General features: G+C 47.1%; 3 non-coding genes and 1 pseudogene across 3 annotated transcripts; all 4 read left to right on the top strand.

Annotated features, from left to right (window-relative positions):
- The first annotated feature begins 11,324 nt into the window (after nucleotides 1–11,324).
- On the top strand, nucleotides 11,325–11,493 carry LOC142707510 (U2 spliceosomal RNA; annotated as a pseudogene).
- Nucleotides 11,494–12,731: 1,238 nt separating this feature from the next.
- Nucleotides 12,732–12,922, top strand: LOC142707506 (U2 spliceosomal RNA). The gene has a single exon (XR_012868478.1). It is a non-coding gene; the product is annotated as a U2 spliceosomal RNA (small nuclear RNA).
- Nucleotides 12,923–14,156: 1,234 nt separating this feature from the next.
- On the top strand, nucleotides 14,157–14,347 carry LOC142707514 (U2 spliceosomal RNA). Its single transcript, XR_012868484.1, has one exon. It is a non-coding gene; the product is annotated as a U2 spliceosomal RNA (small nuclear RNA).
- A 1,234-nt stretch (nucleotides 14,348–15,581) lies between these two features.
- Nucleotides 15,582–15,772, top strand: LOC142707513 (U2 spliceosomal RNA). The gene has a single exon (XR_012868483.1). It is a non-coding gene; the product is annotated as a U2 spliceosomal RNA (small nuclear RNA).
- The last annotated feature ends 504 nt before the right edge of the window (nucleotides 15,773–16,276 follow it).

The raw sequence follows: 16,276 nt of genomic DNA, 5'->3' as shown, positions 1-16,276 counted from the left end.
TAACTCCTGAACCGTAAGTCCTAGACGCTCGCTCTTGGCTGCATTCGATTCAGCTCGTGGCAGCCAGTCTAAAAAACACTATCTTGGACTTCTCTGCATGTTTCCCAGGCGAGCAATTGGCAGCATGTTCAGAACCATGTTTCTGAGGCTAATTCCTTAACCGTAAGTCCTAGACGCTCGATCTTGGCGGCATTCGTCTCAGCGCCTGGCAATTAGTATAGGAGCACTGTGTTTGACTTCTCTGGATGTTTCCCAGGCGAGTTATTGACAAGTAAATCCTAGACGCTCGATCTTGGTTATTTTCGCTTTCGCGGCTGGCAGTAAAAGAACCATGTTTCTGTGAATAACTCTTGAACCGTAAGTCACAGACGCTCGCTCTTGGCTGCATTCGATTCAGCTCGTGGCAGCCAGTCTAAAAAACACTATCTTGGACTTCTCTGCATGTTTCCCAGGCGAGCAATTGGCAGCATGTTCAGAACCATGTTTCTGTGAATAACTCCTGAACCGTAAGTCACAGACGCTCGCTCTTGGCTGCATTCGATTCAGCTCGTGGCAGCCAGTCTAAAAAACACTATCTTGGACTTCTCTGCATGTTTCCCAGGCGAGCAATTGGCAGCATGTTCAGAACCATGTTTCTGTGAATAACTCCTGAACCGTAAGCCACAGACGCTCGCTCTTGGCTGCATTCGATTCAGCTCGTGGCAGCCAGTCTAAAAAACACTATCTTGGACTTCTCTGCATGTTTCCCAGGCGAGCAATTGGCAGCATGTTCAGAACCATGCTTCTGTGAATAACTCCTGAACCGTAAGTCACAGACGCTCGCTCTTGGCTGCATTCGATTCAGCTCGTGGCAGCCAGTCTAAAAAACACTATCTTGGACTTCTCTGCATGTTTCCCAGGCGAGCAATTGGCAGCATGTTCAGAACCATGTTTCTGAGGCTAATTCCTTAACCGTAAGTCCTAGACGCTCGATCTTGGCGGCATTCGTCTCAGCGCCTGGCAATTAGTATAGGAGCACTGTGTTTGACTTCTCTGGATGTTTCCCAGGCGAGTTATTGACAAGTAAATCCTAGACGCTCGATCTTGGTTATTTTCGCTTTCGCGGCTGGCAGTAAAAGAACCATGTTTCTGTGAATAACTCTTGAACCGTAAGTCACAGACGCTCGCTCTTGGCTGCATTCGATTCAGCTCGTGGCAGCCAGTCTAAAAAACACTATCTTGGACTTCTCTGCATGTTTCCCAGGCGAGCAATTGGCAGCATGTTCAGAACCATGTTTCTGTGAATAACTCCTGAACCGTAAGTCCTAGACGCTCGCTCTTGGCTGCATTCGATTCAGCTCGTGGCAGCCAGTCTAAAAAACACTATCTTGGACTTCTCTGCATGTTTCCCAGGCGAGCAATTGGCAGCATGTTCAGAACCATGTTTTTGAGGCTAATTCCTTAACCGTAAGTCCTAGACGCTCGATCTTGGCGGCATTCGTCTCAGCGCCTGGCAATTAGTATAGGAGCACTGTGTTTGACTTCTCTGGATGTTTCCCAGGCGAGTTATTGACAAGTAAATCCTAGACGCTCGATCTTGGTTATTTTCGCTTTCGCGGCTGGCAGTAAAAGAACCATGTTTCTGTGAATAACTCTTGAACCGTAAGTCACAGACGCTCGCTCTTGGCTGCATTCGATTCAGCTCGTGGCAGCCAGTCTAAAAAACACTATCTTGGACTTCTCTGCATGTTTCCCAGGCGAGCAATTGGCAGCATGTTCAGAACCATGTTTCTGTGAATAACTCCTGAACCGTAAGTCACAGACGCTCGCTCTTGGCTGCATTCGATTCAGCTCGTGGCAGCCAGTCTAAAAAACACTATCTTGGACTTCTCTGCATGTTTCCCAGGCGAGCAATTGGCAGCATGTTCAGAACCATGTTTCTGTGAATAACTCCTGAACCGTAAGTCCTAGACGCTCGCTCTTGGCTGCATTCGATTCAGCTCGTGGCAGCCAGTCTAAAAAACACTATCTTGGACTTCTCTGCATGTTTCCCAGGCGAGCAATTGGCAGCATGTTCAGAACCATGTTTCTGAGGCTAATTCCTTAACCGTAAGTCCTAGACGCTCGATCTTGGCGGCATTCGTCTCAGCCCCTGGCAATTAGTATAGGAGCACTGTGTTTGACTTCTCTGGATGTTTCCCAGGCGAGTTATTGACAAGTAAATCCTAGACGCTCGATCTTGGTTATTTTTGCTTTCGCGGCTGGCAGTAAAAGAACCATGTTTCTGTGAATAACTCTTGAACCGTAAGTCACAGACGCTCGCTCTTGGCTGCATTCGATTCAGCTCGTGGCAGCCAGTCTAAAAAACACTATCTTGGACTTCTCTGCATGTTTCCCAGGCGAGCAATTGGCAGCATGTTCAGAACCATGTTTCTGTGAATAACTCCTGAACCGTAAGTCACAGACGCTCGCTCTTGGCTGCATTCGATTCAGCTCGTGGCAGCCAGTCTAAAAAAACACTATCTTGGACTTCTCTGCATGTTTCCCAGGCGAGCAATTGGCAGCATGTTCAGAACCATGTTTCTGTGAATAACTCCTGAACCGTAAGTCACAGACGCTCGCTCTTGGCTGCATTCGATTCAGCTCGTGGCAGCCAGTCTAAAAAACACTATCTTGGACTTCTCTGCATGTTTCCCAGGCGAGCAATTGGCAGCATGTTCAGAACCATGTTTCTGTGAATAACTCCTGAACCGTAAGTCACAGACGCTCGCTCTTGGCTGCATTCGATTCAGCTCGTGGCAGCCAGTCTAAAAAACACTATCTTGGACTTCTCTGCATGTTTCCCAGGCGAGCAATTGGCAGCATGTTCAGAACCAAGTTTCTGAGGCTAATTCCTTAACCGTAAGTCCTAGACGCTCGATCTTGGCGGCATTCGTCTCAGCGCCTGGCAATTAGTATAGGAGCACTGTGTTTGACTTCTCTGGATGTTTCCCAGGCGAGTTATTGACAAGTAAATCCTAGACGCTCGATCTTGGTTATTTTCGCTTTCGCGGCTGGCAGTAAAAGAACCATGTTTCTGTGAATAACTCTTGAACCGTAAGTCACAGACGCTCGCTCTTGGCTGCATTCGATTCAGCTCGTGGCAGCCAGTCTAAAAAACACTATCTTGGACTTCTCTGCATGTTTCCCAGGCGAGCAATTGGCAGCATGTTCAGAACCATGTTTCTGTGAATAACTCCTGAACCGTAAGTCACAGACGCTCGCTCTTGGCTGCATTCGATTCAGCTCGTAGCAGCCAGTCTAAAAAACACTATCTTGGACTTCTCTGCATGTTTCCCAGGCGAGCAATTGGCAGCATGTTCAGAACCATGTTTCTGTGAATAACTCCTGAACCGTAAGTCACAGACGCTCGCTCTTGGCTGCATTCGATTCAGCTCGTGGCAGCCAGTCTAAAAAACACTATCTTGGACTTCTCTGCATGTTTCCCAGGCGAGCAATTGGCAGCATGTTCAGAACCATGTTTCTGTGAATAACTCCTGAACCGTAAGTCACAGACGCTCGTTCTTGGCTGCATTCGATTCAGCTCGTGGCAGCCAGTCTAAAAAACACTATCTTGGACTTCTCTGCATGTTTCCCAGGCGAGCAATTGGCAGCATGTTCAGAACCATGTTTCTGAGGCTAATTCCTTAACCGTAAGTCCTAGACGCTCGATCTTGGCGGCATTCGTCTCAGCGCCTGGCAATTAGTATAGGAGCACTGTGTTTGACTTCTCTGGATGTTTCCCAGGCGAGTTATTGACAAGTAAATCCTAGACGCTCGATCTTGGTTATTTTCGCTTTCGCGGCTGGCAGTAAAAGAACCATGTTTCTGTGAATAACTCTTGAACCGTAAGTCACAGACGCTCGCTCTTGGCTGCATTCGATTCAGCTCGTGGCAGCCAGTCTAAAAAACACTATCTTTGACTTCTCTGCATGTTTCCCAGGCGAGCAATTGGCAGCATGTTCAGAACCATGTTTCTGTGAATAACTCCTGAACCGTAAGTCACAGACGCTCGCTCTTGGCTGCATTCGATTCAGCTCGTGGCAGCCAGTCTAAAAAACACTATCTTGGACTTCTCTGCATGTTTCCCAGGCGAGCAATTGGCAGCATGTTCAGAACCATGTTTCTGTGAATAACTCCTGAACCGTAAGTCCTAGACGCTCGCTCTTGGCTGCATTCGATTCAGCTCGTGGCAGCCAGTCTAAAAAACACTATCTTGGACTTCTCTGCATGTTTCCCAGGCGAGCAATTGGCAGCATGTTCAGAACCATGTTTCTGTGAATAACTCCTGAACCGTAAGTCCTAGACGCTCGCTCTTGGCTGCATTCGATTCAGCTCGTGGCAGCCAGTCTAAAAAACACTATCTTGGACTTCTCTGCATGTTTCCCAGGCGAGCAATTGGCAGCATGTTCAGAACCATGTTTCTGAGGCTAATTCCTTAACCGTAAGTCCTAGACGCTCGATCTTGGCGGCATTCGTCTCAGCGCCTGGCAATTAGTATAGGAGCACTGTGTTTGACTTCTCTGGATGTTTCCCAGGCGAGTTATTGACAAGTAAATCCTAGACGCTCGATCTTGGTTATTTTCGCTTTCGCGGCTGGCAGTAAAAGAACCATGTTTCTGTGAATAACTCTTGAACCGTAAGTCACAGACGCTCGCTCTTGGCTGCATTCGATTCAGCTCGTGGCAGCCAGTCTAAAAAACACTATCTTGGACTTCTCTGCATGTTTCCCAGGCGAGCAATTGGCAGCATGTTCAGAACCATGTTTCTGTGAATAACTCCTGAACCGTAAGTCACAGACGCTCGCTCTTGGCTGCATTCGATTCAGCTCGTGGCAGCCAGTCTAAAAAACACTATCTTGGACTTCTCTGCATGTTTCCCAGGCGAGCAATTGGCAGCATGTTCAGAACCATGTTTCTGTGAATAACTCCTGAACCGTAAGCCACAGACGCTCGCTCTTGGCTGCATTCGATTCAGCTCGTGGCAGCCAGTCTAAAAAACACTATCTTGGACTTCTCTGCATGTTTCCCAGGCGAGCAATTGGCAGCATGTTCAGAACCATGTTTCTGTGAATAACTCCTGAACCGTAAGTCACAGACGCTCGCTCTTGGCTGCATTCGATTCAGCTCGTGGCAGCCAGTCTAAAAAACACTATCTTGGACTTCTCTGCATGTTTCCCAGGCGAGCAATTGGCAGCATGTTCAGAACCATGTTTCTGAGGCTAATTCCTTAACCGTAAGTCCTAGACGCTCGATCTTGGCGGCATTCGTCTCAGCGCCTGGCAATTAGTATAGGAGCACTGTGTTTGACTTCTCTGGATGTTTCCCAGGCGAGTTATTGACAAGTAAATCCTAGACGCTCGATCTTGGTTATTTTCGCTTTCGCGGCTGGCAGTAAAAGAACCATGTTTCTGTGAATAACTCTTGAACCGTAAGTCACAGACGCTCGCTCTTGGCTGCATTCGATTCAGCTCGTGGCAGCCAGTCTAAAAAACACTATCTTGGACTTCTCTGCATGTTTCCCAGGCGAGCAATTGGCAGCATGTTCAGAACCATGTTTCTGTGAATAACTCCTGAACCGTAAGTCACAGACGCTCGCTCTTGGCTGCATTCGATTCAGCTCGTGGCAGCCAGTCTAAAAAACACTATCTTGGACTTCTCTGCATGTTTCCCAGGCGAGCAATTGGCAGCATGTTCAGAACCATGTTTCTGTGAATAACTCCTGAACCGTAAGTCCTAGACGCTCGCTCTTGGCTGCATTCGATTCAGCTCGTGGCAGCCAGTCTAAAAAACACTATCTTGGACTTCTCTGCATGTTTCCCAGGCGAGCAATTGGCAGCATGTTCAGAACCATGTTTTTGAGGCTAATTCCTTAACCGTAAGTCCTAGACGCTCGATCTTGGCGGCATTCGTCTCAGCGCCTGGCAATTAGTATAGGAGCACTGTGTTTGACTTCTCTGGATGTTTCCCAGGCGAGTTATTGACAAGTAAATCCTAAACGCTCGATCTTGGTTATTTTCGCTTTCGCGGCTGGCAGTAAAAGAACCATGTTTCTGTGAATAACTCTTGAACCGTAAGTCACAGACGCTCGCTCTTGGCTGCATTCGATTCAGCTCGTGGCAGCCAGTCTAAAAAACACTATCTTGGACTTCTCTGCATGTTTCCCAGGCAAGCAATTGGCAGCATGTTCAGAACCATGTTTCTGTGAATAACTCCTGAACCGTAAGTCACAGACGCTCGCTCTTGGCTGCATTCGATTCAGCTCGTGGCAGCCAGTCTAAAAAACACTATCTTGGACTTCTCTGCATGTTTCCCAGGCGAGCAATTGGCAGCATGTTCAGAACCATGTTTCTGTGAATAACTCCTGAACCGTAAGTCACAGACGCTCGCTCTTGGCTGCATTCGATTCAGCTCGTGGCAGCCAGTCTAAAAAACACTATCTTGGACTTCTCTGCATGTTTCCCAGGCGAGCAATTGGCAGCATGTTCAGAACCATGTTTCTGTGAATAACTCCTGAACCGTAAGTCACAGACGCTCGCTCTTGGCTGCATTCGATTCAGCTCGTGGCAGCCAGTCTAAAAAACACTATCTTGGACTTCTCTGCATGTTTCCCAGGCGAGCAATTGGCAGCATGTTCAGAACCAAGTTTCTGAGGCTAATTCCTTAACCGTAAGTCCTAGACGCTCGATCTTGGCGGCATTCGTCTCAGCGCCTGGCAATTAGTATAGGAGCACTGTGTTTGACTTCTCTGGATGTTTCCCAGGCGAGTTATTGACAAGTAAATCCTAGACGCTCGATCTTGGTTATTTTCGCTTTCGCGGCTGGCAGTAAAAGAACCATGTTTCTGTGAATAACTCTTGAACCGTAAGTCACAGACGCTCGCTCTTGGCTGCATTCGATTCAGCTCGTGGCAGCCAGTCTAAAAAACACTATCTTTGACTTCTCTGCATGTTTCCCAGGCGAGCAATTGGCAGCATGTTCAGAACCATGTTTCTGTGAATAACTCCTGAACCGTAAGTCACAGACGCTCGCTCTTGGCTGCATTCGATTCAGCTCGTGGCAGCCAGTCTAAAAAACACTATCTTGGACTTCTCTGCATGTTTCCCAGGCGAGCAATTGGCAGCATGTTCAGAACCATGTTTCTGTGAATAACTCCTGAACCGTAAGTCCTAGACGCTCGCTCTTGGCTGCATTCGATTCAGCTCGTGGCAGCCAGTCTAAAAAACACTATCTTTGACTTCTCTGCATGTTTCCCAGGCGAGCAATTGGCAGCATGTTCAGAACCATGTTTCTGTGAATAACTCCTGAACCGTAAGTCACAGACGCTCGCTCTTGGCTGCATTCGATTCAGCTCGTGGCAGCCAGTCTAAAAAACACTATCTTGGACTTCTCTGCATGTTTCCCAGGCGAGCAATTGGCAGCATGTTCAGAACCATGTTTCTGAGGCTAATTCCTTAACCGTAAGTCCTAGACGCTCGATCTTGGCGGCATTCGTCTCAGCGCCTGGCAATTAGTATAGGAGCACTGTGTTTGACTTCTCTGGATGTTTCCCAGGCGAGTTATTGACAAGTAAATCCTAGACGCTCGATCTTGGTTATTTTCGCTTTCGCGGCTGGCAGTAAAAGAACCATGTTTCTGTGAATAACTCTTGAACCGTAAGTCACAGACGCTCGCTCTTGGCTGCATTCGATTCAGCTCGTGGCAGCCAGTCTAAAAAACACTATCTTGGACTTCTCTGCATGTTTCCCAGGCGAGCAATTGGCAGCATGTTCAGAACCATGTTTCTGTGAATAACTCCTGAACCGTAAGTCACAGACGCTCGCTCTTGGCTGCATTCGATTCAGCTCGTGGCAGCCAGTCTAAAAAACACTATCTTGGACTTCTCTGCATGTTTCCCAGGCGAGCAATTGGCAGCATGTTCAGAACCATGTTTCTGAGGCTAATTCCTTAACCGTAAGTCCTAGACGCTCGATCTTGGCGGCATTCGTCTCAGCGCCTGGCAATTAGTATAGGAGCACTGTGTTTGACTTCTCTGGATGTTTCCCAGGCGAGTTATTGACAAGTAAATCCTAGACGCTCGATCTTGGTTATTTTCGCTTTCGCGGCTGGCAGTAAAAGAACCATGTTTCTGTGAATAACTCTTGAACCGTAAGTCACAGACGCTCGCTCTTGGCTGCATTCGATTCAGCTCGTGGCAGCCAGTCTAAAAAACACTATCTTGGACTTCTCTGCATGTTTCCCAGGCGAGCAATTGGCAGCATGTTCAGAACCATGTTTCTGTGAATAACTCCTGAACCGTAAGTCACAGACGCTCGCTCTTGGCTGCATTCGATTCAGCTCGTGGCAGCCAGTCTAAAAAACACTATCTTGGACTTCTCTGCATGTTTCCCAGGCGAGCAATTGGCAGCATGTTCAGAACCATGTTTCTGTGAATAACTCCTGAACCGTAAGTCACAGACACTCGCTCTTGGCTGCATTCGATTCAGCTCGTGGCAGCCAGTCTAAAAAACACTATCTTGGACTTCTCTGCATGTTTCCCAGGCGAGCAATTGGCAGCATGTTCAGAACCATGTTTCTGAGGCTAATTCCTTAACCGTAAGTCCTAGACGCTCGATCTTGGCGGCATTCGTCTCAGCGCCTGGCAATTAGTATAGGAGCACTGTGTTTGACTTCTCTGGATGTTTCCCAGGCGAGTTATTGACAAGTAAATCCTAGACGCTCGATCTTGGTTATTTTCGCTTTCGCGGCTGGCAGTAAAAGAACCATGTTTCTGTGAATAACTCTTGAACCGTAAGTCACAGACGCTCGCTCTTGGCTGCATTCGATTCAGCTCGTGGCAGCCAGTCTAAAAAACACTATCTTGGACTTCTCTGCATGTTTCCCAGGCGAGCAATTGGCAGCATGTTCAGAACCATGTTTCTGTGAATAACTCCTGAACCGTAAGTCACAGACGCTCGCTCTTGGCTGCATTCGATTCAGCTCGTGGCAGCCAGTCTAAAAAACACTATCTTGGACTTCTCTGCATGTTTCCCAGGCGAGCAATTGGCAGCATGTTCAGAACCATGTTTCTGTGAATAACTCCTGAACCGTAAGTCACAGACGCTCGCTCTTGGCTGCATTCGATTCAGCTCGTGGCAGCCAGTCTAAAAAACACTATCTTGGACTTCTCTGCATGTTTCCCAGGCGAGCAATTGGCAGCATGTTCAGAACCATGTTTCTGAGGCTAATTCCTTAACCGTAAGTCCTAGACGCTCGATCTTGGCGGCATTCGTCTCAGCGCCTGGCAATTAGTATAGGAGCACTGTGTTTGACTTCTCTGGATGTTTCCCAGGCGAGTTATTGACAAGTAAATCCTAGACGCTCGATCTTGGTTATTTTCGCTTTCGCGGCTGGCAGTAAAAGAACCATGTTTCTGTGAATAACTCTTGAACCGTAAGTCACAGACGCTCGCTCTTGGCTGCATTCGATTCAGCTCGTGGCAGCCAGTCTAAAAAACACTATCTTGGACTTCTCTGCATGTTTCCCAGGCGAGCAATTGGCAGCATGTTCAGAACCATGTTTCTGTGAATAACTCCTGAACCGTAAGTCCTAGACGCTCGCTCTTGGCTGCATTCGATTCAGCTCGTGGCAGCCAGTCTAAAAAACACTATCTTGGACTTCTCTGCATGTTTCCCAGGCGAGCAATTGGCAGCATGTTCAGAACCATGTTTCTGAGGCTAATTCCTTAACCGTAAGTCCTAGACGCTCGATCTTGGCGGCATTCGTCTCGGCGCCTGGCAATTAGTATAGGAGCACTGTGTTTGACTTCTCTGGATGTTTCCCAGGCGAGTTATTGACAAGTAAATTCTAGACGCTCGATCTTGGTTATTTTCGCTTTCGCGGCTGGCAGTAAAAGAACCATGTTTCTGTGAATAACTCTTGAACCGTAAGTCACAGACGCTCGCTCTTGGCTGCATTCGATTCAGCTCGTGGCAGCCAGTCTAAAAAACACTATCTTGGACTTCTCTGCATGTTTCCCAGGTGAGCAATTGGCAGCATGTTCAGAACCATGTTTCTGTGAATAACTCCTGAACCGTAAGTCACAGACGCTCGCTCTTGGCTGCATTCGATTCAGCTCGTGGCAGCCAGTCTAAAAAACACTATCTTGGACTTCTCTGCATGTTTCCCAGGCGAGCAATTGGCAGCATGTTCAGAACCATGTTTCTGTGAATAACTCCTGAACCGTAAGTCCTAGACGCTCGCTCTTGGCTGCATTCGATTCAGCTCGTGGCAGCCAGTCTAAAAAACACTATCTTGGACTTCTCTGCATGTTTCCCAGGCGAGCAATTGGCAGCATGTTCAGAACCATGTTTCTGAGGCTAATTCCTTAACCGTAAGTCCTAGACGCTCGATCTTGGCGGCATTCGTCTCAGCGCCTGGTACGGATGGTTCTCTACGGTTTTAAGCTCGCCATATGCTTTTAACCTGCCAGACCAGTATAAGATTTTAGAAAAAATAGTGAACCTTTTTAACCTAAAAGATAAAAGAATAGAAGATGTAAAAAATAGTAAATATGTTTTAAAGGAAATAAAAGAAAATGTTTTAATAGCCCCCATTAGCAATTTTAATGAAAACAAATGCAAAATTATCTGGAGCATGGTTAATGCTAAATTCATTTTTAATTCACAGAAGGATCTGGCCTGGAGCTGCGCCCACGAGTGTCTTCCATGCCGGGCATTCCAGCATCGAAGGGGACTGACCAACTCGGCTGCGTGTCCAAGGGGAGGATGCCGCGATGACGAGACAGTCTTACATCTCTTTTGGCAATGTTATTTTTCACAACTTATATGGACAAAAATCCTCCCCTTGATGAAGAAGATAACCGGAATAAAGAGAATTACAAGTGAAGGCGTTTTTTACGGATGTCTGGAGTGCCCAACAAGGACTCAGAAAATTATGGCATGGAAGATTACTAACTGCGTTAAAGCAGCTCTGTGGGCGGCCAGGAATATTCTTTTATTCAAACATGAAATTTTATCTGTGAATGATATTTTAGGAATTTGTTTTTATGAAATGCACAAGTATTATCTTTTAGACAAAAAATTCTCTCCTGTTTTAAGTAGAAAATGGTTTTTTAGCGAATGGAATTCTATAATATGATGCCACCAAGTGCCCTTTTATAAATTGTATGATTTTAATCTGACAATTTGTATTTATTTTTTAACCATTGTTGTAAAATTTGAATCCCTGTAAAAATGTTGAAAAATGTTAATTTATTGTAAAACCTGAAAAATTTTAAATAAACGGTTACCCCCAAAGTTGGGGTAGTCAACTTAAAAAAAAATCTGTTCTTATCAGTTCAATATCTGATACGTCCCCTATCTGGGGACCATATATTAAATGGATTTTTAGAACAGGGAGATGGAAATAGAGCTTGCTCTGTCCACTCCACGCATTGACCTGGTATTGCAGTATTTCCAGGACCGGTGCACCCTTTCCTTATGTGTTGACTAAAATCAGATTCCAAAAGTGTTTTTTGTGTTTGCCATTGTTTCTGTCTTTCTGAAGGGATCTCCCCTTTTAATCCCATTATTTCAACACCTGTTGGACAATGCATGAGTGATAATGAGCTAATTGATTAAATGCAATTAATGAATACATTGCCACCTCTTGTTTTGTGTCGTCTGTGTGTCTGTGTTTCCGGCATTTCACATTGGAACAGCTCATTCACCTTCCTTGTCTTCTCTCCGCCCTCCCTTTTAGGTAAGTTAAAGAGCTGCACCTGAGCCAGCCACTGATTGATGCAGCACCACAGTCAAATAGTGGAGTGGAGTAGGGGAACAGCAAACAGCCATTAAAGCCGCCCGCCCGCCCGCCCGCCACAATGGACCTACCTGTGTACACTAGATGGATGTGATGGAATGTACTGTCGTCCCTACATTTCAAGAAGGAGTAAGAATTGCAGTTGCAACAAAGCCTTGCTTGCCTACAAAGAGAGCAGCAATTTGGATTTGTTACTATGTTACCTAGAAGAATAACAAACTGTGCAAGGATGGAGGTTGTAGGAGCAAGGAGAAGTTGTCTGTAAAGTTGGTGGATGCTTATTTTCCATTTTGCAGTCCCTTGTCTCCCTCTTGTGGCCTCCTGGAGGCAACTAGCTGTGCAAAAAAAGACAGCCTGGCGGCCGGCTGTTGCAGTGTTGCCCTCTCAGGCAACACTGAGTGACTGACTGAGCCGCACCGTCTTATATAAAGTTCAGACGGAACTTTGCACGTGTCATAGTGGAGCCCTGAGGAGCCAGAGCCAGCTTTCTGACATCATAATGGGGCCTCAGAGATAAAAGCCTGGGCCCAGGCAGTGTTGGTCAGTGCTGCTCAGCAGGCAGCACTGGACTGGACTTTATTACAGCTGATACAAGGTGTGAAGGAACAAGGGGTGGCTGTGGGCATGCACTTGCTGCCGCTGCCAGTGTTTATCTGCATGGCAGCAGGGCATTTGGGCGTTGCCAGGAAGGCGTTTTTATGTAGATTCCTCCTCTTTCAGCACTGCATTGTGGTGCAAGCAAAAGAAGCAAATCCTGTCTGGCTTCCTCTCTGGCCTTTATTCACCTCCCGTGTAGCTGTGAGTGTGTGAGCCTGCAGGGCCCCATGGAATTGCCTAGAAGTAGGCTGAATCGCTGCAAGGGCTGAACAGCAGTATCGGGCAGGCTCGGGCAACGCGCGGCCCGTTCGGGTTATCGCTTCTCGGCCTTTTGGCTAAGATCAAGTGTAGTATCTGTTCTTATCAGTTTAATATCTGATACGTCCCCTATCTGGGGACCATATATTAAATGGATTTTTAGAACAGGGAGATGGAAATAGAGCTTGCTCTGTCCACTCCACGCATTGACCTGGTATTGCAGTATTTCCAGGACCGGTGCACCCTTTCCTTATGTGTTGACTAAAATCAGATTCCAAAAGTGTTTCTTGTGTTTGCCATTGTTTCTGTCTTTCTGAAGGGATCTCCCCTTTTAATCCCATTATTTCAACACCTGTTGGACAATGCATGAGTGATAATGAGCTAATTGATTAAATGCAATTAATGAATACATTGCCACCTCTTGTTTTGTGTCGTCTGTGTGTCTGTGTTTCCGGCATTTCACATTGGAACAGCTCATTCACCTTCCTTGTCTTCTCTCCGCCCTCCCTTTTAGGTAAGTTAAAGAGCTGCACCTGAGCCAGCCACTGATTGATGCAGCACCACAGTCAAATAGTGGAGTGGAGTAGGGGAACAGCAAACAGCCATTAAAGCCGCCCGCCCGCCCGCCACAATGGACCTACCTGTGTACACTAGATGGATGTGATGGAATGTACTGTCGTCCCTACATTTCAAGAAGGAGTAAGAATTGCAGTTGCAACAAAGCCTTGCTAGCCTACAAAGAGAGCAGCAATTTGGATTTGTTACTATGTTACCTAGAAGAATAACAAACTGTGCAAGGATGGAGGTTGTAGGAGCAAGGAGAAGTTGTCTGTAAAGTTGGTGGATGCTTATTTTCCATTTTGCAGTCCCTTGTCTCCCTCTTGTGGCCTCCTGGAGGCAACTAGCTGTGCAAAAAAAGACAGCCTGGCGGCCGGCTGTTGCAGTGTTGCCCTCTCAGGCAACACTGAGTGACTGACTGAGCCGCACCGTCTTATATAAAGTTCAGACGGAACTTTGCACGTGTCATAGTGGAGCCCTGAGGAGCCAGAGCCAGCTTTCTGACATCATAATGGGGCCTCAGAGATAAAAGCCTGGGCCCAGGCAGTGTTGGTCAGTGCTGCTCAGCAGGCAGCACTGGACTGGACTGGATTACAGCTGATACAAGGTGTAAAGGAACAAGGGGTGGCTGTGGGCATGCACTTGCTGCCGCTGCCAGTGTTTATCTGCATGGCAGCAGGGCATTTGGGCGTTGCCAGGAAGGCGTTTTTATGTAGATTCCTCCTCTTTCAGCACTGCATTGTGGTGCAAGCAAAAGAAGCAAATCCTGTCTGGCTTCCTCTCCGGCCTTTATTCACCTCCCGTGTAGCTGTGAGTGTGTGAGCCTGCAGGGCCCCATGGAATTGCCTAGAAGTAGGCTGAATCGCTGCAAGGGCTGAACAGCAGTATCGGGCAGGCTCGGGCAACGCGCGGCCCGTTCGGGTTATCGCTTCTCGGCCTTTTGGCTAAGATCAAGTGTAGTATCTGTTCTTATCAGTTTAATATCTGATACGTCCCCTATCTGGGGACCATATATTAAATGGATTTTTAGAACAGGGAGATGGAAATAGAGCTTGCTCTGTCCACTCCACGCATTGACCTGGTATTGCAGTATTTCCAGGACCGGTGCACCCTTTCCTTATGTGTTGACTAAAATCAGATTCCAAAAGTGTTTTTTGTGTTTGCCATTGTTTCTGTCTTTCTGAAGGGATCTCCCCTTTTAATCCCATTATTTCAACACCTGTTGGACAATGCATGAGTGATAATGAGCTAATTGATTAAATGCAATTATTGAATACATTGCCACCTCTTGTTTTGTGTCGTCTGTGTGTCTGTGTTTCCGGCATTTCACATTGGAACAGCTCATTCACCTTCCTTGTCTTCTCTCCGCCCTCCCTTTTAGGTAAGTTAAAGAGCTGCACCTGAGCCAGCCACTGATTGATGCAGCACCACAGTCAAATAGTGGAGTGGAGTAGGGGAACAGCAAACAGCCATTAAAGCCGCCCGCCCGCCCGCCACAATGGACCTACCTGTGTACACTAGATGGATGTGATGGAATGTACTGTCGTCCCTACATTTCAAGAAGGAGTAAGAATTGCAGTTGCAACAAAGCCTTGCTAGCCTACAAAGAGAGCAGCAATTTGGATTTGTTACTATGTTACCTAGAAGAATAACAAACTGTGCAAGGATGGAGGTTGTAGGAGCAAGGAGAAGTTGTCTGTAAAGTTGGTGGATGCTTATTTTCCATTTTGCAGTCCCTTGTCTCCCTCTTGTGGCCTCCTGGAGGCAACTAGCTGTGCAAAAAAAGACAGCCTGGCGGCCGGCTGTTGCAGTGTTGCCCTCTCAGGCAACACTGAGTGACTGACTGAGCCGCACCGTCTTATATAAAGTTCAGACGGAACTTTGCACGTGTCATAGTGGAGCCCTGAGGAGCCAGAGCCAGCTTTCTGACATCATAATGGGGCCTCAGAGATAAAAGCCTGGGCCCAGGCAGTGTTGGTCAGTGCTGCTCAGCAGGCAGCACTGGACTGGACTGGATTACAGCTGATACAAGGTGTAAAGGAACAAGGGGTGGCTGTGGGCATGCACTTGCTGCCGCTGCCAGTGTTTATCTGCATGGCAGCAGGGCATTTGGGCGTTGCCAGGAAGGCGTTTTTATGTAGATTCCTCCTCTTTCAGCACTGCATTGTGGTGCAAGCAAAAGAAGCAAATCCTGTCTGGCTTCCTCTCCGGCCTTTATTCACCTCCCGTGTAGCTGTGAGTGTGTGAGCCTGCAGGGCCCCATGGAATTGCCTAGAAGTAGGCTGAATCGCTGCAAGGGCTGAACAGCAGTATCGGGCAGGCTCGGGCAACGCGCGGCCCGTTCGGGTTATCGCTTCTCGGCCTTTTGGCTAAGATCAAGTGTAGTATCTGTTCTTATCAGTTTAATATCTGATACGTCCCCTATCTGGGGACCATATATTAAATGGATTTTTAGAACAGGGAGATGGAAATAGAGCTTGCTCTGTCCACTCCACGCATTGACCTGGTATTGCAGTATTTCCAGGACCGGTGCACCCTTTCCTTATGTGTTGACTAAAATCAGATTCCAAAAGTGTTTTTTGTGTTTGCCATTGTTTCTGTCTTTCTGAAGGGATCTCCCCTTTTAATCCCATTATTTCAACACCTGTTGGACAATGCATGAGTGATAATGAGCTAATTGATTAAATGCAATTAATGAATACATTGCCACCTCTTGTTTTGTGTCGTCTGTGTGTCTGTGTTTCCGGCATTTCACATTGGAACAGCTCATTCACCTTCCTTGTCTTCTCTCCGCCCTCCCTTTTAGGTAAGTTAAAGAGCTGCACCTGAGCCAGCCACTGATTGATGCAGCACCACAGTCAAATAGTGGAGTGGAGTAGGGGAACAGCAAACAGCCATTAAAGCCGCCCGCCCGCCACAATGGACCTACCTGTGTACACTAGATGGATGTGATGGAATGTACTGTCGTCCCTACATTTCAAGAAGGAGTAAGAATTGCAGTTGCAACAAAGCCTTGCTTGCCTACAAAGAGAGCAGCAATTTGG

The sequence above is a fragment of the Rhinoderma darwinii genome, unplaced genomic scaffold (genome assembly GCF_050947455.1).
Source record: "Rhinoderma darwinii isolate aRhiDar2 unplaced genomic scaffold, aRhiDar2.hap1 Scaffold_3458, whole genome shotgun sequence".
Lineage (NCBI taxonomy): Eukaryota > Metazoa > Chordata > Amphibia > Anura > Rhinodermatidae > Rhinoderma > Rhinoderma darwinii.
The sequence above is the reverse complement of the archived record's forward strand: the minus strand, read 5'-3'. Positions and strand labels throughout refer to the sequence as shown.